Genomic DNA, 25,799 nt, shown 5'->3' with positions numbered 1-25,799 from the left:
CCGGGGATGACGGTTACACAGACTGTGACCCACCCATGGCATGCAATACCACTGGGTAGTAAAGGAGCAAGCTATTGATACATGCAACGTCTCAGGTGAATCTCCAGGGAATTTCACTAAGTGGAAAAAAGCCAGTCCCCAAAGGTTTCATACTGTATGATTTCATCCGTACGACATCTTGAAGTGGCAAGATTCTAGAAACGGAGAGCGGACGAGCGACTGCCAAGGCTGAGGGTCTGGCCAAGCGGGCCTGGGGGTGATGTGACTCTAAAAGGACAACAGGGGAGATCCTCGCGGTGATGAAAATGTTCTGTATCGTGACTGCATCCGTGTCAGCTTTCTGGTTGCAGTCCATCGGTGGGTAAGGGTGCGTGGGATCCTTCTGTATTATTTCCTACTGCAGGTGGCTCTAAAATGATCTTCGGGGCACCTGGGTGCCCAGTTCGTTGAGCTTCTGACTCTTGGTTTCAGCTGGGGTCATGATCTCATGGTGGGTGGGTTTGAGCCCAGTGTCGGGTTCTGTACTGACAGCGGTGTGCCTGCTTGGGATTCTGTGTCTCCCTCCCTCTCTGCCCCTCCCCTGCTTTCCCTCTCTGTCTCAAAAGAAACTTTAAAAATTAAGCTTAAAAATAATAATAATGAATAAAATTATCTTAAAAAATAAAAACTATAAAAAGTTTGGGGTGCCTAGGTGATTCAGTCGGGTAGGCATCCGGACTTCGGCTTAGGTCATGATCTCACCATTCATGAGTTCAGGCCCCGCATTGGGCCCTGTGCTGACAGCTCAGAGCCTGGAGCCTGCTTCTCATTCTGTGTCTCCCTCTGTCTCTGCCCCTCACCCGCTCATGCTCTGTCTCTCTCTCTCTCTCTCAAAAATACACTAAAAACATTAAAAATTTTTTTTAATTATAAAGATATCAAAAGTTTAATTACACAAAAACAAACATACAAAGAGCCCCAACTAAATAATCTGGGTAAACACAGCTTGCTGACTGCCTGTTTGGTTCACTTAAGGCAGTTAGGAAATGTCCCCAGCAGAAAACAACCAATGGGAAACAAAACGGTGGATAAAAATAGTTTCCCCCTTTAAGATTTTCCCCTTTACTCTGTCCTTGCACTCACCCCCTCCCTCGTTTTAGTTGGTTCCGAACCTGGTAATGGATGGCGTCTGATGCCCAGCTGGGGTCCATTCTGGCAGCCAGCCTTCCCTGTGTGATCTGCCTCCGCTGCCTGCTCTTGGCCTCCCTTCTGTGTGTCAGGTGCTTCATCTGAAATTCAGGGAGACAGTAGGCCTGAGCAGACCATCTTGCCCCAGGCACAGAGAACCTCCCAGATGGAAGGGACCCGGGATTTTGTTAAGACGGTTGTATGTTTCCTGTGACTGCATTGGTGCCTCCCGTGCTTGTCATTTCCTGCCGCCCTAAAAAAAGTCCTACAATATCTGAGTACCACCTGTGCTAATTCTTGTCTTTAAATCAAATTGTTTACATACATTTAAGAAGAAAACTTTGTCACTTCTGTAAATAGGAAACCAAAATAGTTGCCAAAATAGAGGTAGCCAAAAAATAAATACAACGAAGCAAAGGGAAGCCATTAAGTTACAAACAGACACTGTATCCCCCGCCAAAGGCTTTGGGCCCAAGGCCTACATCTCCCGGGTGGGGCCACGATCAAGCACGAGACAGGATCACAGACTGGCCCAATGAAAGGGCCTTGCTCTTGAGCAGATGAGGGTTGAGCGATCATTTAAAAGGCAAGTAATTTTCTTCCTAGTGGGATGTTGTTATTTGAGCCTATCCACTATCACTCTGTAACAATTTTTTTTTTTTTTTAATTTTGCAATGGAGAATCTCAAACATTCACAATAGTAGATAGGGTAGTATACTGAACTCCATTGATAACAGTCCATGGCCAGTCCGATGTCTTCTGCAGACAACCCCAAGCTGAATGTCCCCATATCATTCTGAAACAAATCCAGGAAATCCTGTCATTTCCTCTGTATTTTAACACGTGTATCTCTAAGAGAGAAGGACCCTTTGATATGTACACTATAACCACAATACTATTATCATCTAAAAAACTAATGATAATTCCTCGGTTATATCCAGTCAGTTCAAATTTCCAACTGTGTCATGAATGTCACATTTTCCCCCCAGTGTGTGTTTTAAGAATCAGAATCTGGGGCACCTGGGTGGCTCAGTCGGTTAAGCGGCCGACTTCGTCTCAGGTCATGATCTCGTGGTCTGTGAGCTCTAGCCCCGCATCGGGCTCTGTGCTGACAGCTCGGAGCCTGGAGCCTGTTTCAGATTCTGTGTCTCCCTCTCTCTGACCCTCCCCTGTTCATGCTCTGTCTCTCTCTGTCTCAAAAATAAATAAAACGTTTAAAAAAAAATTAAAAAAAAAAAAAAAGAATCATGATCTGTGGCGCCTGGGTGGCTCAGTTGGTTGAGCGTCAGACTTCGGCCCAGGTCATGATCCTGCGCTTTGTGGGTTCGAGCCCTTGTGGGTTCGAGCCCTGCACCGGGCTTTATGCTGACAGCTGGGAGCCTGGAGCCTGCTTCAGATTCTGTGTCTCCCTCTCCCTCTGCCCCTCCCCCACTCATGCTCTGTCTCTCTCAAAAATAAAAACATTCGAAGAATTTTTTTGAAGAATCAGGATCCAAGTAAGATTCAGATACGTTGCAGTTGGTTGAAATGAGCTTTTAATTTATAGGCTCCCCCTTTATCTCTATGTTGCCCCTGGTGATTTCTGTGTTTCCCCTCTATCTTTGGAGTAGAAGTGTGTACTTTGGAGCACCCTCGTGCTGAGTGTGCCTGCCCTGTGACACACTTGTGGGCACGTCTGCAGCAGCAGTGGCTTCGTGTTGCATGAGGCTGCAGCTAGGTTTTGGTTGTGGGTCCCTGGAAATTTAGGAAAGGGGGACTCAACATGAACTTTCGGGCATCTCTGAGCAGGAAAACTCAGCATTTTAGACACTTAAAAATTAAGAAAGATGGGCGCCTGGGTGGCTCAGTCGGTTAAGCATCTGACTCTTGATTTCAGCTCAGGTCATGATCTCACCCGTCGTGAGTTAGAGCCCTGCATCGGGCTCCACGCTGACAGTGCAGAGCCTGCTTGGGATGCTCTCTGCCCCTCCCCCGCACTTCTCTCCCTTTCTCTCTCAAAATAAATAAATAACTTAAAGGAAAAAAAAAAAAGGACTGTCACCCTTTTATATTAAAAAAACAATTTTAGGGGCGCCTGGGTAGCTCAGTCGGTTCAGCATCCAACTTTGGCCCAGGTCATGATCTCACAGTTCGTGAGTTCAAGCCCCATGTCAGGCTCTGTGCTGACAGCTCAGAGCCTGGAGCCTGCTTCAGATTCTCTGTCTCCCTCTCTCTGACCCTCCCCCATTCATGTTCTGTCTCTCCCTGTCTCAAAAATAAATGAATATCAAAAAAAAATTTTTTTTAATAATAATTATTTTAAAAAAGAGGCTGGGAGCAGTGGCATGGCTTCAGCCTTTGCAAAATGATTTCCAAAACATCATCTTGTGTGAAATAATCATGCTATTTAATTACAGAAATTGCTCTTCTCTATGTGTGTGCAGACAAGCTGCCTGTTCGTGGGATCCAACATCTGTTTGTGCATTTACTCTCATTCGGGAAGGTCTTCTCACATGGGCCTCATTCGTCCTCCATCAGGATCACTGGGTGTTTCTTTCAGCCCATCAGCTTCTCCTGGGCTGCTGGAGCCCCTGGTCCCCGAGCCCTGGACTGATTGCAGCTCCACACTCGGAGACCCTCAGGAGCCCAGGTGCATGTATGTTAGCCCAGCCAGCCGAGCCTGCCTCGGGCAGCCCTGGCTGGACACAAAAGGGAATCCCCAGACATCTCCAGGGCACCAAACCTGGAGGAGGGCAGAGCCTGCTCCTGGCTTCCCAAATCCACCCCAGCCAGCCGGGCCAGTCCACTCAGGTGCCTGAACAGGCAACACAGATCATAGCCGCTGATGTGTGTTGTTGTTTTTTAAACTTACATTTACATAGTGGCCTATTGCAATAATGAATAATGTGAGAGTAGTATACTGGCCACTAAATAATAAGTAAAAAGTAGACAATGAAAAAAATAAATTTCCATTGCAGGCTAATATGGAGATTCAGTAGAATAGTTCAAGTATGAGGTTAGACTTGCACTTATCAAAAATATCACCCCTTGCAGGGCGCCTGGGTGGCTCAGTGGCTTAAGCATCTTGGCTTCAGCTCAGGTCATGACCTCCTGAGATCAAGCCCTGCATCAGGCTCTGTGCTGACAGTGTGGAGCCTGCTTGGGATTCTCCCTCTCCTGCTCTCTGCCCTTCCCCCGCTTGTGCTTGCACTCTCTCTCTCTCTCTCTCTCTCTCTCTCTCAAAAACAAATGAGGAAACATTAAAAAAAAATTACCCCTTGTGGTTGGCACTCTATCTCATATTTTAAGATTTAAACCAGGGGTGCCTGGGTGGCTCAGTTGATTAAGCATCTGACTTTGATCTCACGGTTCAGGGGTTCAAGCCCCACATTGGGCTCTCTGCTGTCAGTGTGGAGGGAGCTTCAGATCCTCTGTCCCTCTCTCCCTTTGCCCCTCCCCTGCTTATGCTCGCTCTCTCTCTCTCTCTCTCTCTCAAAAATAAACATTTAAAATACTAAAATAAAATTTAAACCAAATAAGAATTCCAAGTGGCTTAGAATGGCTGAATCACAAAAAAGGGTTTTTTTCTTTGTCTTCACAGTCACTGTACTATCATTGTCTATTTTGAAATTACCATTTAAACACAGGAACGTGTATTGCCTTAGGGGCTGCAGACAAGCACTGTCCCTGAAGCAAATTCAAACGATGCCCAAAAAGTTACAAATTTACTCTGGGAACAAACACATGAGCTAAATCCATGTATCTGGGGAGGCAACTGTGTAACTAGGAGTTTTCTGGAAAAAAAAAAAACAAAAACAAAAACAAAAAAAAACTCCTAGTGTTTTATTAAAACGTCAGTTTTGTAAGTGTGTTATTTTAGAGCATATATGTTACCAAAATTCCATAGTGCACAGGCACGAAAAGTAAAAACAAATTGGACTACATCAAACTTTAAAACTTCTATGCATCAAAAGTTATGATCAAAAGAGTGAAAAGGCAACCTTCACAATGGAATGAAATATTTGCAAAGCATATACTCACAAGGGGTTAACATCCAGAATACACAAAGAATTCCTATAACTCAACAACAAAAACCAAACAAGTGACCCAATTTAAAAAACGGGCAAGAGACTTAGACATTTCTCCAAAGAAGATCTGTAAATTGCCAATATGCATGTGAAAAGATTTTCAACATCACTATTCACTGGGGAAATGCAAATGAAAACCTACAATGAGATAGTACTTCATACCCATCAGCTACTATAAAAATAACACGCGCGCGCACACACACAAAACCACAAGTGTTGATGAAGATGTAGGGAAATTGGGACCCTGTGAACGGCCAGAGGGAATGTAAAATGGTGCAGCCAATACGGAAACAGTCTGGCGTTTCCTCAAAAAGTTAAAAATTGATCTACCAGATAATCCAGCGATTCCACTTTTGGGTATTTACCCCAACAACTGAAAGCAGGGACTCAAGTAGATATTTGTACACTCGTGTTCATAGCAACACTATTCACAATAACCAAAAGGCAAACGCAACCTAAATGTTCCACAGATGAATGTCCTCAGTGTGCAACAGGTGAACGGGTAAGCAAAATATAGCAGAAACATACAGTGGAATATTATCCAAGCTTCAAAAAGGAAAGAAGTTCAGGGGCACCTGGGTGGCTCAGTAGGTTAAGCATCCGACTTCAGCTCAGGTCATGATCTTTTGGTTCCTGAGTACGAGCCCCACATGGGGTTCTGTGCTGACAGCTCAGAGCCTGGAGCCTGCTTTGGACTCTGGGTCTCCCTCTCTCTCTGCCCCTCCCCAGCTCATGCTGTCTTTCTCTGTCTCTCAAAAATAAAAATAAATGTTAAAAAAACTTTTTTTAAAGGGGGGCGACTGGGTGGCTCAGTTACACTTCAGTCTTCAGCTCAGGTCATGATCTTTCAGTTGGTGGGTTTGAGCCCCATGAGCCCCTGCTTCAGACTCTCTCTCTGTCCCTCCCCTGCTCATGCTCTGACTCTCTCTCAAAAATAAATAAATGTTTAAAAATAAATAAATAGGGGCGCCTGCGTGGCTCAGTCAGTTAAGCATCTGCCTTCAGCTCAGGTCATGATCTCGTGGCTCGTGAGTTCAAGCCCCACATCAGGCTCCATGCTGCCAGCTCAGAGCCTGGAGTCTGTTCAGATTCTGTGTCTCTATCCCTCTCTGCCCCTCCCCCGCTTGCGTGCGTGGCGTGTGTGTGCGTGTGCGTGCGTGTGTGTGTGTGTGTTCTCTGTCTCTCCAAAGTAAATAAACATTAAGAAAATTAAAAAATAATAATAATAAATAAAAAGGAAGGAAATTCTAACACATGCTACAACATGGATGAACACTGTAAGTGACATAAGCCAGTCACAAAATCCAAATACTGTGTGACTTCACGTACATGAGGTCCCTACAGTAGTCAAGCTCACAGAGACAGAAAGCAGAGTTTGTGGCTTCCAGGGGCTGGGGGAGGGGGGCGGAGAGTTACGTAATGGGGACAGAGTTTCCATTTTGCAAGAAGAGAAATTCTGGATATTATTTGCGAACAATGTGAATAGACTTAACATGGCGAAGATGATACATTTTATGTTATGTGTATTGGGCACACACACAAAGATTCTTTTAAACCCTCAGTAGTAGCCACTGCAGTTCCTCAGAACTCAGACCCACAGCTGTGTTTCCCAGGATTTGTGGATTTGATCACTGTGATAAATAATAAATATGCACTGACATTATTTAATAGGGCCTGTGTGTGGTGATAATAAAAAGCAGAGACCTTCATTCAGTCCATTTTTATTACTGACTTTTTTGTTTGTTTTTATTTTTTTATTTTTTTATTAATATATGAAATTTATTGTCAAATTGGTTTCTATATTATTACTGATTTTAAATGCTCTGTAGACGATACATCCTCTTACTACCTGCACCTAAAGCAGACCACTCCTACTGCCCACATTTGGATACTGATTACTTTTTTAAAAAATACTTATCTATTTATTTTGAGAGAGAGAGAGGGAGGGAGAGCACATACCTGCCTGTGCAAAGTGGGGAAGGGACAGAGAGAGAAGGAGAGAGAGAATCCCAAGCAGCCGCTCAGTCAGTGCAGAGCGCAGTGTAGGGCTTGAACCCAGGAACTGTGAGATCATGACCTGAGCCAGAATCAACAGTTGGATGCTTAACTGACTGAGCCACCTAGGCATCCAGGATAATGCTCACTCCGATGGCCTTTGCACATGCTGGCCAGATCCCGACTCTGCTACCTACCTTTGGCTGTGTGGCCCTGAGAAAGTTAGTTACATTTTCATCCCATCAGGAATCGCCTGATCAGCACTGGCACTAGTTCGAGCCCCACGTCGGGCTCTGTGCTGACAGCACGGGCTCTCTGACCCTCTTTCCCCTGTAGGAAAGTAACCTTGCAATAACCAACCTGCTTTTTTGCCTAGTAGAATTTCCCTCTTCCCCCTCCCTTCGTCCTGTAAAAATCTTTCATTTTGTACAGCTCCTTTCTATCTGCTAGATGGGATGTTGCCTAATCCCCGAATCACTGAATAAAGCCAGTAAGATCTTTTGAAAATTTCCTCCATTGAATTTTTGCCACAATGTCAACAAAATGATTGTAAGCTCTTGTAACTATATGAAAGATTAGCTTTAGACATCTATTCATGCAGACAGCATGCTTTAGAAACAAACAAACAATGAAGCCAACAGAGTGCTGATTCACTTAGTAGATGTTTGTTGAGTGTCCTGGTGGTTACTCCTCCAGTGGGTGAACTGGGCATACAGAGAAGGACTGAATGGTGTCTCGGGTTTTTACAGCGCGTGAGATAGTGTAACTTACAGGAGATGCGTATTTTATCTTTCAGATGACCAAAATGTATTTCTCATGTATGCTTGCTCTGTGTCCATAGTTCCGGGCTCACAGCTGCCCAGACTCTTGAAACTGCCTGACCGATAAGAGCAACTTGGGTCACGGTATTTGGTCTCTGGTCCTCAGTTGCCAACGTTGCTTCAGAGCCCTTGCAGTAAAATGAGAGTCTTGTCGTTCCCAAGCCCCTTTCCGCCACAAGTGGGTTTAGGTGATGAAGTAACTTCTGGGAAGCACCTAAGGGTGGGGGCTGGTTGCCATGGGAACCAACCAGGAATTGAGGGCTGGAACTTTCAGTCCGACACCCTGACCTCCAGGGAAGGAAGAAGGGCTGGAGGGTGAATCAGTCACCAATGGTCAATGATTTAATCAATTAACTATGTAATGAAGCCTCCATTAAGAAAAAAAAAAAAAAAAAAAAAGGAGGGGATTCGCAGCTTCCAAGTTGGGGACCAGAATGCTTCCATGTGCCCCAAAGTCCATGAGGACAGAAGTTCCTTCGTCTGGCACCTCACCCCAGGTATCTCTTCATTTGACTGATGTTTTTCCTTTGTAATAAATAATATCCTTTGTAATAAATATCCTTTAATATCCTTTGTAATAAATCGACTATCCAGTCAGTAAATGGGCTTCCTGAAATCTGTGAGCTGCTCCTAGCAAATTAACAGAAATTCAAGGAGTGGGTTGTGGGAACCTCTGATTTATAGCCAACTGGTCAGAAGCACAGGTGACAACCTAGACTGTCGACTGGCATCTGAAATGGAAGCCAGTCTGGTGGGACTGAGCCCTTAGCCTGTGGGATGGCACTATCCCCGGGTAGAGAGTGTCAGAATTGCGGTGAATTCCAAGACAGCTGGGCTGGCATCGGAGCATCGCTTGGTGGTGTAGGGGGAACCCCCCCCCCCCCAACAACTCCTGCCCTATATCAGACCCGGTGACCAGAACTTTGAACTGTCTAGCGGGGAAGACTGACCACCAAGGCTTTCATTTGGGGCATGGAACAGTAGGTGAGCTTTTGTTTCCGCCTGCATATTTTCCTAGAGTTTGGGTTTTTGCAAGGACGTGTCTAATGGCTGTTAACAAAAATACAATAAAGTTCAAAGTAATAGAGTGCACGCTAGCTTAGACAGTGGAAAACAGAGGCTGTTCTGGGGGCCCATCAGACACCTCCCAACCCAGTGTGAAGTAGGGGTGGGGAAGGGGGACGGTGTCCCAGAGGACACTTTCTAAAGCAAGAAGCATGGACCTTTTCTGCTGGGTGGTGAGCTCTTTACAGGGTTAGGACTGTTCTCCTAATGTGATTCCCTCCTCACAGCTCGGCAGCTGTATAGACAAAGCGCTCCTGTGCTTCTGCATTACTCTCACGCTGCTACCACACTTCACTTCACTTCTGGTGCCAGATGTGTGCATTTTCCACCCATCGGGCAATTCTACACCAGCTGGGTGTCCTACAATTCAATTTGCTTCTGATGCTATCGACCTGGACATAGTGTCAGATCCCACAGGTTAAGGGCTCAGTCTCACGAGATCGTCCCCTACTTCAGACACCAGTCACGAGTTCGGCTTCTCACTCACCCTTCTGACTGATCAGGTCTAAACTGAGGTTCCCATGATCCCCTCCTTGGGTTTGGTAATTTGTTAGAATGGCTTCCAGAACTCAGGGAAACAATTGTTTACACTTACTGGTTTAGTAAAGAGGCTACAGATGGATGGTCAGATGGAGAGGTGCATGGGGCAAAGTCAGGAAGAGTCCCAAATGTCCCCGTGAATTGTGGTGTGCCATTCTCCTGGTACATGGATGTGTTCAGCAACCCGGAAGTTCTCTGAACACTCCGCTTTGGGGTGTTTATTCAAGCTTCATCATGCAGGCGTGATTGATCATTAATTCAATCTCCAGCTCCTCTTCCCTCCCTGGAGGATTGGGAGTGGGGGGAACAGAAAGTTCTAAGTTTCTGATCATGGCTTGGTCTTTCTGGGGACCAGCCTCCAGGCTGAAGCTAGCCAAGAGATCACCAAGAGTCACCTCACTAGAACAAAACACACTCCTATCATTCGGGAAGTGCCAAGGGACTTAGGAGTTCTGTGTCAGGAACCAGAGTCAAAGACCAAATATTAGAACAAAGGATGTTCCTAGTGCAATTCTTACATAGGAAATCACAAGGGTTTTAGGATCTCTGTGCCAGAAACTGGGGGTATGTCACGGCAGGTAAGTAAAACCAATCCCCTCTACGGATTTGGAAACCGAGCAAGGAAAATAGCTTCTGAAGGGTCACATAACCACTCGGTTGGTAGAGCAAGAATTAAAACCCAGTTCTCCTGACATTCAGGCCACTGCCAAGGATATTTCCAAGGACGTGATTTTTAAAAATCAGAACTCTTTTCTTGTTTTTATTCTCTGGGTTGGAGATGTCCATGAAAACAGGAACTGGTCCCATCTGTATTATCTCCTCTACACTAATTAGTCTCCGTTTTATTTTGCTAGGGTCAGCCCAGGGACACACCGACCCAAGGAGATTAGTCATTAAAAAAAAAAGTAAAAAGGCTGTCCGGGAGCTGCCATGAAACATTTTGTTGTTCTCAAATGCCAAATTCTGATCCCTGAGCTGGGATGAAATGTTTGCCTGTCACGGGACTAAATGCGTCTTTTGCCAAAAATGGGCTGCATTCGGATGCTGAAGAGACGTTATCCCGTAAAGCTTCGTCTTTAAAGTTCAGGATTCTTTCCCTCCCAGGCAGGAGAAAATTACACCCTCTGTGTGCACTCAGCTTTCTACTTTTCAGAGGCTGCTTTTCCTCTGTGATCTTTTTATCCTCGCTGAAAATCAAAGTGCAGGACACAGCAATTGGGAAGGTGCTTTAAGAGACCCAGCAAATGCACACTTTTATGATTATACCTATCTTACAGATGAGTGCACTGAGACCTAGAGAGGTAGAGTGACATGCCTGTGATCCCAGAGCCTGGGCCCAATGTATTTGGGGGCTGAGACTGGGGTGAAATCCGAATGCCTTCTCCATACTCCTGAGGACAAGACCATTTTGTTTGTTTAAGCATTTCTTTTCAGACAGGGAAATGGGCCATGTTCCATTTAAAATATCCTCATGGTCTGGGGCACCTGGGTGCCTCAGTCAGTTAAGCGTCTGACTCTTGGTTTCAGCTCAGGTCACGATCTCACGGCTTCATCAGTTCAAGCCCCACATTGGGCTCTGCACTGACAGCAGAGCCTGTGTGGGATTCTCTCTCCCTTTCTCTCTGCCCCTCCCCCACTCGTGCTGTCTCTATCTCTATCAAAGTAAATAAACAAATCAAAAATTTTTTTCAATAATAAAAAAATAAAATATCTTCAGTCTTTAGACCAAGAACCAGAAAATTATAACTTGTAAAAAATAATCCTTGAAAAAAAACAAGACAAATTAGGCAGAACATGATAGCTTCCTGAGGAGTGTCCATTAAATCCTGGTTTGAACATTAATTATAGGGTTTGCCTGTGCACAGTGACAAGTTAGTGTCTGACTTTGCTCTTGAACACGTCCAGGGACAAAGGACTCACTGCCATCTCACCCGCCTGTCATGCGTTCTGCTGTATGTCAATCCCAAATCTGCCTTGCCAGCTAGAGCTGTTCTCCATCCACCGGTCCAAATTCTGCCCTTGGGAATACCATGCCCCTAGAGTCAGCCTGACCACTGGCCTCCATCTGACTGACGTCCCCTGCAAGCATGACACAAGCCAACGGTAGGACCATAAGCTGAGATGCAGCCTGGGGGTTAAGCCCTAGATCCTGGAACCTGGCTGTCTGCATTCACCTGGCTCTTCCCACATACAGACTGCCGGACCAAGTAATCTCAACTTTCCCCCTGACCTTAGCGAGTTGGTTCTGTACTTTATTAAAAACTTATTCTTGGGGTGTTTGGGTGGCTCCGTCAGTTAAACGTCGGCTCAGGTCATGATCTCATGGTTCGTGAGCTCGAGCCCCACATCAGGCTCTGTGCTGACAGCTCAGAGTCTGGAGTGTGTTTCAGATTCTGTGTCTCCCCCCTCTCTGCCCCTCCCCCATTTGTGCTCTGTCTCTCTCTCTCTATCAAAAGTAAATAAACATTTTAAAAAAACAGAGAAAACTGTTCCTTTAAAAAAAGAGTTTATTCTTTTCTTTCTTTTTTTTTTTTTATTTATTTACGTAATCTTTACATCCAATGTAGGGCTTGAACTCACGACCCTAAGATCAAGAGTCACATGCTCTTCTGAGTGAGCCAGTCAGGCACCCCAAAGTTTATTCTTTTCTGATATAACTGTTTGGAGCTGTATTAGCGGGGCTCTCCAGAGAAACAGAACCAATAGGATATGAGTATATGTGTGTATGCACGTCTAAAGAGATTCGTTGTAAGAAATGACTCACAAGATTAAAATTACGGAGGCTTGCAAATCCCAAGATCTGTGGTCGGCAAGCTAGAGACCCAAGAGAGCCAATAGTGTTCTGGTCAGAGTCTGAAGGCCTGGGACCAGAAGAGCTCTCAGGTGTGAGTTCCAGTCTGAAGACAGGAGACGGGATGTCTCAGCTGAAATAGTCTGGCAACTTAAGTTCCCTCTTATTCAGCTTTTTATTCTCTTCAGGTTTTCAACTGATTGGATCCCCCGCTGGGGAGGACAATCAGCTTTACTCAGGCTACCCAGTCAGATGTTTTTTGTTTGTTTGTTGTTTGTTTTTTAAGTAGGTTCCATGCCCAGCATGGGGCTTGAACTCACCACTGGTGGGATCAAGAGTCAGACACTCTACTGACTGAGCCAGCCAAGGCGCCCCCCCCCCCACCTTTTCTTTTCCACATATTAACTTTACCCACAAACACGCTCACAGACACACGTAGAATACCCTTTGACCAAATGTCTGTGCGCCCCCGTGGCCCAATCCGGCCGACACATGAAAATTAACCATCGTAAGGGCTTTGAATCTCCTCTAAGCCTCTTGGCTTCTCACAAATTCAAAACGCTGTGTTTTCACTATCATTCAAGTTCAAAATACTTTCAAATTCCCTTGTGGCTTTTTTATTCATCACTTACCTAAAAGTGGATTGTTTAATATTCAAGTGTTCTTGAGATTGTGTAGATGGCCTTTTAATTTTATTTTTAATTGTGGTAAAATAAACATAACACGAAAACTACCTTCTTCACCATTTTTAAGTGCACAGTTCAGTAGCACTAAGTACATTCACAGTTTTGTATGACCATCACCACCATCGGTCTCCAGAACTCTCTTCATCTAGCATTATTGACACTTTGTCCCCATGAAACAACACCTCTCACTTCCCTCTCCCCCAGGTGCTTGGCAAATGGCATTTTACTTTATATCTCTATGAATTTGACTCTAGGAACTTTACATGAATGGAATCGTACAGGATCTGTCTTTTTGTGACAGACTTATTTCACATATGGCACAGTGTCCTCAAGGTTCATTCCTGTGGTAACCTGGGTCAGAATTTCCATCTTTGTTAAAGCTGAATGCTATTCCACTGGGTGTATAGACCACATTTGTTTACCCATTCATTGGCCTATGGTCTCTTGAGTTGTTTCCCCTGCTTTGCTACTGTGAATACGGCTGCAATAAACACGGGTGTGCAGGGGCACCTGGTGGCTCCGTCAGTTAAGTGTCTGACTTCAGCTCAGGTCATGATCTCACAGTTCATGAGTTCGAGCCCCCTGTAGGGCTCTGTGCTGACAGCTCGGAGCCTGGAGACTGCTTTGGATTTTGTGTCTCCCTCTCTCTCTGCCCCTCCCCTGCACATGCTCTGTCTCTCTGTGCCTCAAAAATAAATAAAATGTTAAGAAAATTAAAAAAAAAATGGGTGTGCAAATACCATCTTTGAGGCCCTGCTTTCGATTGCATTCCCATCAATAATAGCACATAAGGGTTCCAACTTCTCTACATCCTCGGCAACACTTGTTAGCTTCTGTTTTTGTCTTTACTGTGTCCATCATAGTGGGTATGAAGAATAGCTTATTTTGATTAATGTCTAATTTAATACAATTTTTGAGACTTGTTTTAGGGTCTAGCATGTGGTATATATGCGGTGAATACTTCACGACACCTGAAAAGAATGTGTATCCTACAAGTATTCGGTATAATAGTTTACAAATACCAATTCGGACATGTTTGTTGATAGTATTATTTAAATATTCTATATCTTCATGATGTTTCATTTTACTTTCTTGTCCACTGAAAGGAGATGTTAAAGTTTTCAATATCAGGAACAACTTATGCTGATAAATTTGGCAACCTAGATGAAATTAACAAATTTCTTGAAAAACACAACTAACCAAAACAGAAAAAAAAAAAAAAAAGAAATTAAAACTCTGAATGACGCTTTGGCTGGTAAAAAAAAAAAAAAAAAAAAAAAAAAAAAAAAAAAAAAATTAAAGTCACAATTAAAAACTTTCCCGCAAAGAAAATTCCAGGACAAGATGGCTTCCCAGTGGGAATTCTATCACACATTTAGGGACGAAATAATTCTAATTTACACAATCTCTTCCAGAACATAGAGGAGGTGAGAATGCTTCCCTACTCTTTTTAGTGGGCCAACATAATTCTGACACCAAACATCACAAGAAGAGAAAATTACAGATTAATATCCCTCTTAACTAGAAACATAAAAATCCTTACCAAAATATTGGGAGAATAGAAGCCAGGGCCTTATCCCAGGAATGCAAATTTGGTTTAACATTCAAAACTCAGTCAATACACATCATCACATTAACAAGATAAAAAGGGAAAATATTGGGACCATCTCATTGAGGCAGAAAAAAGCATTTGAGAACATTCAATACCCATTTGTGATAACAACCGTCAGCAAAGTAGGAAGAAAAGGAAACATCTTCAGGCTAATAAGGTGCAGTATGAAATGCATTCAGTTACCAACATGTTTGTTGTTGGTGAAACTTGGAAATACTGAAACACGGAAGGCTCTTCTCCATCTCAGCAAAAAGACAAGGATGTCTAATCTTATCACTTCTATTCAACATCGTTCCAGAAGGTCTAGCCCCGTGCAGCAAGGTAATGTAAGGGAGAAGGATTCATTTTCAGAAGGGAGAAGTAAGGGAGGGATTCATTCTCAGAAATATCAAATAGAAGCTGTGCTGCCTAGTTACCAGTAGATTTACAACTAATGGAAATATGTACAACCAACCCCTCCCCCAACACACACACATATACACACGCACACACACACAATGGAGTCCCAAACCCTTAGACACTTCACTTCCTGCTTCTTCTTCCCCTGTCCATTTCCTGGGCTTATTTTCACCAGGTTGTTTTCACGGGCTCTGCAATGAGCATACACCAAAGAACAAAGGGAGGAGGGACTGAGTCTGTGCCTCACCTCAGGGAATGTACATTTGTTCCAATCAGACTACTTTTTGCCTTACATGGGCATAGGTGACATCCAGGTAAGGCTGTAAGCTCTGTAGTACTCAGCCAATGAGGAACCAAGGGAGGGACTTACCTCTGTAGTGCTCTGCCAATGAGGAATCAGGGGAGGGACTTGCATGCTAGGAGATAAATTGTCTGCTGTAACTGCCCCAAGTGGGTATGTCCATCAGATACCTGCTTTTGCAAGAATGTTGATTAAAGTCTTGCTTCACTGTGCTCCCAGTGTCTGTGTCTCTCCTTTGATTAGGTCGGTGGGCCTATTTCTCACAGGTAACAACAATAACAACAACAACAAAATACATACTGGAAGGAAGAAATAAAGCTGTTTCTACTCACAGGCAACATGATCCTGTATTCAGAAAACTTAAGCATCTTAATAAACAAAAAAAACTAGAAAAATTAAGTGAATTTCGCAAGCCTTCAGAATACAAGATCGATACATAAAGCTCGTGTTTACATATACTAGCAACAAGCAAGTAGAAGAGAATGTAAAAGGACACCATTTGTAATAGCAACGAAAACATAAAATATTTAGAAACGAATTTAATGAAATAGGGGTATGATCTCTACACTGGAAACTACAGAACAATGGTGAGAGAAATTAAAGATTTAAATAAATGGGCAGATACACCACTATGTTCATCCATTAGAGGACCGAAAAGTTTTTTTTCCAAATTCACCTAAAATTTCAACACGAATCCAAGGAAACAATAAAACCAACAAAGCTGGTTAGTAGATATTGACAAGCTGATCCTAAAATGTGTATGAAAATGCAAAGGGTCTAGGATAGCCAAAACAATTCTGAAGAACAAGTTCAGAGGACTTAAACTTCTGAAAGACTCACTATAAAGCTAGCAATCAAGCTTTCTGTAGTCAAGCATTTATGATACTGACATAAGAGCAGACAGATAGATCTGTAGAACAAAGATGGTCCAGAAATAGACCCTTTACAAAGATACTTTGTCCTTATAAAGATATCTTATATAAAGATAACTCAAGTAAGAGATGAAAACTTTTTAATGAATGATGCTATAACAACGGAGTAATCAAATCCATACATAAAAAATAATGTGCAATCTATTGTGGCTGGAACCATAAACCTTCTACAGGAAAACACAGGAACATACTTTTGTGACCCTGGGGCAGGCAGATATTTCTAAATAACAAAACCAAACAAGAAAAAAAATGGATAAACTGGTCTTCATCAAAACTTAAAATCTCTGCTCTTTGAAGACTCTGGTAAGAGAATGAAAAGAATCCACAGACCAGGAGAAGGTATTTGCAAATCATGTATCTGATAAAGGACTGTGTATTCAGAACACATAAAGAACCCTCAAAACTCAATAAGAAAACTCCAGTAAAAAAAATACATGACAGATTTGAACAAACACTTCACCCAAGATAAACGGGTGACAAATAAGTACATGAAAAGACACTCAACGTTATTAATCATTAAAGAAATGCAAATGGAAACCTCATTGAGCTACCATTACATACCTATTGGAATGGCTGCGATGAAAAGGACCACCAAATGTTGGGGTGGATGCAGTGGGATTGGAATCCTATCCTGGCAGGAATGTAAAATGTCACAACCACTTTGGAAATCAGTTTGGCATTTTTTAAAAATTAAAAAAAAAATCTTTTTAAGTCATCTCTATGCTCAATGTGGGACTCGAACTGACACCCCCAAGATCAAAAGTTGCACACTCCCCTGACTGAGCCAGCCAGGCACCCCTAGTTTGGCAGTTTTTAAAAAGTCAAACATACACCTACTACATGTTTTGGCAATCTCACTGCAATCCTACTGTTAGGCATTTACCCAGAAAAAGAAATTATATGTCTCACAAAGACTTGTATATGAATGTTCATAGGGGCTTTGGTTGATACAGCCAAAAAACTAAAAATAATCCAAATGTCCACCAACAGAAAAAGGGATAAACAAGGAGTAGTGTATCCATACAATGGAGTACATTTCAGCAGTAAAAATGAATGAGGTATTGACACATACTATACCACGGATGAATTTCAAAATAATTTTACTGAGTGAAAAAAGCCAGACATAAAAAGAGTCATACTCTATGGTTCCATTTATACGAAAATCTAGACAACACAGGGGCACCTGGGTGGCTCAGTCGATTAAGCATCTGACTTTGGCTCAGGTCATGATCTTTCGGTTGGTGGGTTTGAGCCCCATGTCGGGCTTTGAGATGACAGCTCAGAGCCTGGAGCCTGCTTCAGATTCTGTGTCTCCCTCTCTCTCTGTCCCTCTCCTGCTTGCACTCTGTCTCGCTCTCTCTCAAAAATGAATAAATGTTAAAAAAAATTTTTTTAATCTAGACAGTATAAACTCATTTGCAGTAACAGAAAGTAGATAAATGAGTATCTGGGGCTGGGTGGCAGGAGATGGGGGGCACAGGAGGAAAGAATTACAAAGCAGCACCATCAAGCTTTTGGGGGTGACAGATGTATTTACTGTCTGAATTATGATGACGGTTTTCACAGTGTTTCCACATATTTATATATGTATATATCAAAATGTATCAGTTTATATGCTTTAAATACCTGCCGTTTATTATTTATCAATTACACACCAAAGGGAAAAAAAAGGGAATAGGCAAGACATAAACTGGGAGAAAATATTCTCAACACTTATATCTGACAAAGGAATTGCTTCTGGAATATATTTAAAAAAAAAAAACTCTAGCAAATTAATACTGGAAAGACAAACAACCTAGTTTGAAAAAAAAAAAGTGGGTAAAAATGAGCAGACACTTCATAAAAGAAGATACACAAATGGCCAATAAGTACGAGAAAAAGTGTCCGCCATCATTCGTCAGAGAAATGTAAAGTAATGCCACAGTGAGACATCATTTCCCACCCACCAGACCAACTAAAACAAATATGAGTGACAACCCCAAATGTCCCCAAGGTTGCGGAACAGCTGGAACCCTCCTTCCTTGCTGGTGGGGACAAAACTGCTTTGGAGGACTGTTTGGCGGCTGCTTATACAGTTAATTATACAATTGTTTATACCCGGCAACTCCGCCACTAGGTGTTTACCCAAGTAAAAAGATATGTCCCCCATACCCGTCTTGCACACGACTGTTCACAGGAGCCTTATTCCTCTTTGCTCCAGGCTGGAAGTGACCCAACTGTCTGACAACAGGAGGACACAGAAATAGGGGTGTATTCAGGAAATGGAATGTCAGTCCGTAATAAACGTGAAGTCACGAACCCCACAGGCATAATGCTGAATGAGAGAAGCCAGACACAAAAACAGTGCAATCTGTATGCCTCCGTTTCCTCAAAGTTCAAGAACAGACGAAAGTCAATCTATCCTTTTAGAAATCAGAGCAGTGGTGGCCCCTAGTGGGGAGGGAAATTCATCGGAAAAGGACAACTTTCTGAAGTGGGACAGGCTCCACACCGTGATTTGGCAAATGAAGACAATATATATTTTAAGTCTGTGCATTATACCTGAATTCAGATTTCAAATTTTATTTTAATGATGAATCAGCAAGACACGTGAGGACCCCAGCGCATGCCCATGTATTGTTTCCTGCAGGAAGCTGTTGAAACCTCACAGCGCATGGTGAAGCAGGTGCCATTCCTATTCCCACTTTACAGATGAGAAAACACATCTGTAAGCCTATAGAACGGCTGGACCCCTGCCCATGATTTTCAAGGTGGGACGGCAGGTACGGGCGCGGAATCCTGGGAGTCTGATGGGGGCAGGCTGTGCTCTTTGTCACCACGACCTGTTCTAGGTCCTGTACTAGCTACTGGGAGACCTCTGTGAGCCTGTGGGCTGGTGAAGGAGATGGCGAATGTGTGGGTGCGTGCCACAAGAGTACCTCAGGGGCCCATGGGAGACCATCAGGGCCAAGGCCTGACTCTACCTGGGAGGATGGTGAGAGGGGCAGGGTGTGGCGGGGGAGGCCTGTTAACCCAGTGAGCATGCTGGTCACCAGGAGGAATCATTCTAAAACATGGATCTGACCTGGTGTCTCACCTGCTTGAGCCTTTCCACAGGCATCCTGACTTTGGTTCCCAGACCAGGGTGCATCTTGGATCCACCTGGGGGCCTAGTGACAGTAAAGATCTCTCCAGCCCCCGTGGAGGGTCTCAAAACTGGAAGCAGCCACCTATGGGGAAGTATGTTCTCTTTCCTCACTTTCATTCACCTTCAAAAGGGCACACAGAAGTTGGCATGGACCTCAGTCATGCTTGGTTAATGACTGCCTGCCTTCTGGGGAGACAAGGAAGATAAGTACGTGATGGGTCCTGAGGTCCACATGAGGACTGAACCAAAGGCATCCCATTAAGGGCAGTAATTAAGACTGGGATTCCAGGGGTGCCTGGGCAGCTCAGCTGGTTGAGCGTCTAACTCTTGATTTTGGCTCAGGTCATGATCTCACAGTTCATGACAGCGTGTTCTCTCTTTCTGTCTCAAAATAAATAAATAAACATTAAAAAAAAAATACTGAGATTCCAGAGAGCCCAGAAATAAGCCCAAGTATATTCAGTCAACTAATATTTGGAGGGACAAGGGAGCCAAGAATATTCAGTGGAGAAAAGATAGTCTCTTCAATGAATGGTGCTGGGAAAATTGGATATTCACATGTAAAAGCATGAAACTAGGTCCTTATCTTACACCATGCACAAAAATTAACTCACAATGGATTAAAGACTTAAATATGAGACCTGAAGCCATGAAACTTCTAGAAGAAAATATAGAAAAAAGCTCCTTGACATGGCCATTGCTGATGACTTTTTGGATATGACGAGCAGCAATATTAAAAATACACAGGCAAGGGGCGCCTGGGTGGCTCAGTCGGTTGAGCTTCTGACTTCAGCTCAGGTCATGGTCTCACAGTTCGTGAGTTCAAGCCCCGTGTCGGGTTCTGTGCTGACAGCTCAGAGCCTGGAGCCTGCTTCGGATTCTGTATCTCTCTCTTTCTCCCCCTCCCCTGCTCACGCTCTGCCTCTCTCTTTCTCTCAAAAATATAGAAATGTTGAAAAAAATTTTTAAAAATAAATAAAAATACACAGGCAGGATTACATCAGACTGAAAGTTTCTGCAGAGCAAAAGAAACCATCAACGAAGCGAAAAGTGAAAAGACAACCTACAGAATGGAAAAAAACAATATCTGCAAACCACATACCTGATAAGGGGATAATATCCAAAAAATATAAAGAAGTCATATAACTCAAAAGCAAACATAGTAATAATAATTTTTTTTTAAATCCAATTAAGAAAGGAGCAGGGGTGCCTGGGTGGCTCAGTGCATTAAGTGTTTGGATCTTTTTTTTTTTTTTTTTAATGTTTATTTATTTTTGAGACAGAGAGAGACAGAGCATGAACGGGGGAGGGGCAGAGAGAGAGGGAGACACAGAATCGGAAACAGGCTCCAGGCTCTGAGCCATCAGCCCAGAGCCCGACGCGGGGCTTGAACTCACGGACCGCGAGATCGTGACCTGAGCTGAAGTCGGACGCTTAACCGACTGAGCCACCCAGGCGCCCCAAGTGTTTGGATCTTGATCTCGGCTCAGGTCATGATCTCACAGTTTGTGGGACCGAGCCCTGCGTCAGGCACTGTGCTGACAGTGCAGACCCCGTTTGGGAGTCTCTCTCTCCCTCTCTTTCTCTGCTCCTCCCTCCCTCCCTCTCTCTCTCTCTCTCTCAGTAAATAAATTTTTAAAACTTCGCTTTAAAAAAAAAAAAAAGCAAATGGGGTGACTGGCTGGCCCAGTCGGTGAAACATGCAACTCTTGATCTTGGGGTCATGGGTTCATGTTGAGCGTAGAGCTTGCTTAAAAAAACAAAAGGAGCTGGGGCGCTTGGGTGGCTCAGTCGGTTGAGTGTCGACTTCAGCTCAGGTCATGATCTCGTGGTTGACAAGTTCGAGCCCCACATCTGGCTCTGTGCTGACAGCTCAGAGCCTGGAACCTGCTTTGGATTTTGTGTCTCCCTCTCTCTCTGCCCGTCCCCCGCTCATGCTCTGTGTCTCTCAAAATTAAATATAAACAAACAAACAAACCAAAAAAAGGAGCAAAAAACCTGAATAGACATTTCCAAAGAAGATATATGAATGGCCAACAGGAACCTGAAAAGATGCTCAACATTGCTAGCTGTTAGGGAAATGCAAATCAAAACCAAGAGGGATATGGCTTCACACCTGTTAGAATGGCCATCACCAAAAAGACAAGAGATAACAAACACTGGTGGATATGTGAAGAAAAGGGGACCCTTGTGTACTCTTGGTAGAAATGTAAATTAATTCAGCCACTATGGAAAACAGTAAAGGTTCTTCAGAAAATCAAAAATAGAACTACCATATGATCCAGCAATTCCACTTCTGGGAATATATCCAAAGGAAATGAAATCACTAACTTGAAAACGTATCTTCACATTCAGTGTAGCAGTATTCACGATAGCCAAGACACGGAAACAACCTAAGTGTCCATCAACAGATGAATGGATAAAGAGGTTGTGCATATAGGAGGTAAGGGAAACAAAAGCAAAAACGAACTATTGAGACTTCATCAAGATGAAACACTTCCGCACAGCAAAGGAAACAATCAACAAAATGAAAAGGCAGCCTAAGGAATGGAAGAAGATACTTGCAAATGATATATCTGATAAAGGGTTAGCATCCAAAAATCTGTAAAGAACTTATCAAACTCAACACACACAAAAAAAAAAGAAAAAAGAAAAAGAAAGAAAGAAACAAATAATCCAGTTAAGAAATGGGTAGAAGACATGAGTAAACATATATACAATGGAATATTCCTCAGTCATTAAAAAACAAGACCACATGCCTGGACCCTGGCGGTACTATGCTCAGCAAAATGAGTCAGAGAAAGACAAATACTGTATGATGTGTGTTATATGTGGAATCTCAAAATCACAAAAAAACAAGAAAACTTCTAGAAAAAGATTTGTGGTCACCAGAGGCAGAGGGTAGGGAGGGGGGACTGGAAGAAGGTGGAAAAAAGGTACAAACCTCCAGGTGTAAGATAAATAAATACAAGGACTGTGATAAACATTACGATGACTGTAGTTACCACCACCGTGTGATGTATCTGAAAGTTGTTAAGAACCAAGAATTCTCGTCACAAGAAGAAATTCTTTTTCTTTTTTTCCCCATTTCTTTTTATTGTATCTACGTGAGGTGAGGTGATGGATGTTAACTAAACGTATTGTAGTGATCATTTCAAAATATATGGAAGTCAAGCCTTCATACCACATGCCTGAAACTCATACGGTGATGTGGGCCAATTGGATCTCGATAGAACTAGGGAGTGGGGTGGGGGGGGGGGAGACTGGTATTCCAAAAGAGTCCCTCCACCTCTGTGGGCTAGATGCCAGAGAAGGAGCTGGTCTTCTCTTCCAGGAATTAAAAAAATTTTTTTTAACGTTTTATTTATTTTTGAGACAGGGAGAGACAGAGCATGAACGGGGGAGGGTCAGAGAGAGGGAGACACAGAATCTGAAACAGGCTCCAGGCTCTGAGCTGTCAGCACAGAGCCCGATGCAGGGCTCGAACTCACTGACCGCGAGATCACGACCTGAGCTGAAGTCGGCCGCTTAACCGACTGAGCCACCCAGGCGCCCCATCTCTTCCAGGAATTAGGTAAAAGTTTCACCTGTCCTAGATCAGGAGATCTAGGTAAAAGTTTCAGCTGTCCTAGTCTCAGTCCATGGAAAGTGGAGAATCAAACCCCAGGGCAGGAGCTCGGACACCGATATATCAGTGAGCAATCGTTACACAGCAAGCCATTCTCAAACTTAGTGGCTTAAAAAAACAACAAAACCCAATCATTTATTGCTCGTGACTCGATGGGGCAGCTGGGCAGCTCTGATGTGAACCAGGCTTGGCTCCTCCTAGGTGCAAGTGACCGCCTGGCTGGGCTGGCACGTCTAACATGGCCACGTGCACACGCCTGACAGTTGGCCAGCTGTCGGCTGGGGCAACAGGAATAACTGGGCCACACGTCTCTCATCCCCCAGCAGGCTAGCCTGGGCTTGTTGACATGGTAGCTGGGCAGGTTCCAGGGAGAGAGCAGACGCGTGTGGGGCCTCTTTTGGTCCAGGCTTGCCACAGAAAATAACCACCAGTAACCACCAAAGCAAAGCATAAACCAGCACAGACTCCACCTCTTGATGGGAGGGTTCCCCACATCACAGTGCAAAAGGCACAGACTAGGGAAACGCATATCAAAAGCATAATGAGGTACCACCTCACACGCATCAGGCTGGCTACTAGGAGAATGACAGAAAATAATAAGTGTTGGCAAGAACACGAAGACATTGGAACCCTTGTACGCTGTTGGTGGGAACGTAAAATGGCGCAGCCACTGTGGAAAACGGTAGGGTGGTTCCTCCAAAAATTGACCCAGCAATCCCCCCTCTGGGTATATACTCCAAACACAAGAAAGCAAGGCCTTGAAGAGGTATCTGTCCATTCGTGTTCCTAGTGGCATTATTCACAATAGTCAAAAAGGTGGAAGCAACTCACGTGGCCATTGACAGACGGATAAACAAAATGTGACATATGCGCACAACAGAATATTATTCAGCCCTAAAAAGGGAAACCCTGACATGTGCCAGGGCTGGGGGATGGGGGGGGGCATGGAGAGGTGTTGTTTACCGGGTAGAGTTTCAGCTTGTAAAACTGAACCTTGTAAAGGTGGAGAGTTCTAGAGAATGGCTGTACAACAATGTGAAGGCACTCGGCACTACCAAACTGTACAATTAAAAACAGTTAAGACGGTCAACTTTACGTTATGTGTATTTTACCAAAATTTTTTTTAAATGGTACAGGTATGGAGATTGGTTGAGGATTGGAACCATTCTTGCAAAAGACCCGCCACACTTGGGTTCTGAGCTGTGGGAATTTCCCAGGTTACCTTCCCCTCTCTGAGCATCGGTTACCTTTGAACAGATGATGAACCTCATTCTGTGTTACTTCCATTTTGTGGAGGAGAACGAGTTGATGTCCTTGCCCTAAGATTAAAACCCTGGTCTTGGCCTTCTTCTGGGTCATGTGGTCCTTCGGCTGCTCCAGAATAACAATATCTGGAGGATAAACATCACCAATGAACCAGTCCCACAAATTCAGATGGCCATGAAGAGTGGGATCCACCTGGAGCCATGCAACAGCAGGGCGAGCTTTGCCCAGTACCATGCCCTGTCCGCGAGAGACCAATGCAGTTCCCTCTTGTCCTCCACCTCTGTGCTGAGTTACACCCAGTAAGTCACTTTCCCTCTCTGGGCCTCAGTTCCTCTACCGGTACAATGAGGAGCCAAGGGAAGGAGTGGGCAATGTCTGGAGATGCTCCGTTAGGTCCGTTTTGGGAGCCCCATTTTCCTCTGCTTTACCCAGTGACCTGCTTCCTCCACCAGAAAGTGACCAAAAACCATGAGATCTGCCTAAAGGATGGGGAGACACAAGTCCCCAGAGCTGGTTGGAAAAGGGCAGTTGTGAGAAAGAATAAAACTGCTTCCTGCTTATATCTCATCTACTGGGCTCCACGGTGTGTTTAAAAACACAGTCACACCCTGACATTCTTCTTTCAATGAACCATCTTAGAGGTGCCCTGAGATTAGCGGCTTTGGGGCTGCAAAGACCAAATATTGACTCTGGCTGACTTAGTCCCGAAGGGGGGCTTATTGTAAGGATTCTAGGAGATCCGGGATATTTGGAGGAAAGGTTTCCAAAATGAGCCACAACCCAGGGTACCGGTGGTAGGGAATTGGGCAGTGGGATCTTTAGCAGATGTCCGCTGCTGGAGTGGGCCCTCTGCCTGTCCCTATTCCTCAACAGTCAGTATGGCCTCCAACTACCCATAACCACGGCTTCCTGCTGCTGAAGGATCCAATCCTGGATGACGGCATGGGATTGGCCAAACCTAATTCCACGCCTTTCTCTGCTCCCCTGGCTGGGGTGGGGTAGGAAAAGAAGGATGCAACGGACGTTGTAGCTCCCGAGCTCTCTCCACCACCTGCTCCCCAATCCTGGCATCCCTTGAGGCATCTTTTTGCAACTGTGTGGCAGTTATATTTCTCCCAACATGCGTTGCTGCTTCCTTCGATCCCTGATGCCCTCCTGGGTGTCATCCCCCAAGGCACTCCCGAACGAACCTCCTGCACACAAATAGACCTCTCAGAGACTGCTTCCCTGGGAACCCAGCCTGCAACTGAGAACGTGGCTCTTCATTGTTTCACTGGTCGGCTCCATGTTCTCCCATCAAAAATCCACTCCATGGGGGTGGTGGGGAGGCCCCTTCATCCCCCAGGACCCTCCTGCTCTTCTGGCCTTGGTTACAGGAGCCCAGGCATTTTGGCCCAGCTCG

The 25,799-nt window shown here is 44.2% G+C and overlaps 1 long non-coding RNA gene across 1 annotated transcript; it reads right to left on the bottom strand.

Annotated features, from left to right (window-relative positions):
- LOC122213426 lies at window positions 1–25,782 on the bottom strand. Its single transcript, XR_006199503.1, has 3 exons — window positions 24,379–25,782; window positions 1,152–1,268; window positions 1–267 (listed from the first exon to the last, which is right to left on the bottom strand). It is a non-coding gene; the product is annotated as an uncharacterized LOC122213426 (long non-coding RNA).
- Window positions 25,783–25,799: the final 17 nt, after the last annotated feature.

Source organism: Panthera leo, chromosome A2 (genome assembly GCF_018350215.1).
Source record: "Panthera leo isolate Ple1 chromosome A2, P.leo_Ple1_pat1.1, whole genome shotgun sequence".
Classification (NCBI taxonomy): domain Eukaryota; kingdom Metazoa; phylum Chordata; class Mammalia; order Carnivora; family Felidae; genus Panthera; species Panthera leo.
Note: the sequence above shows the minus strand (reverse complement) of the source record. Positions and strands in the feature narration are given on the sequence as shown.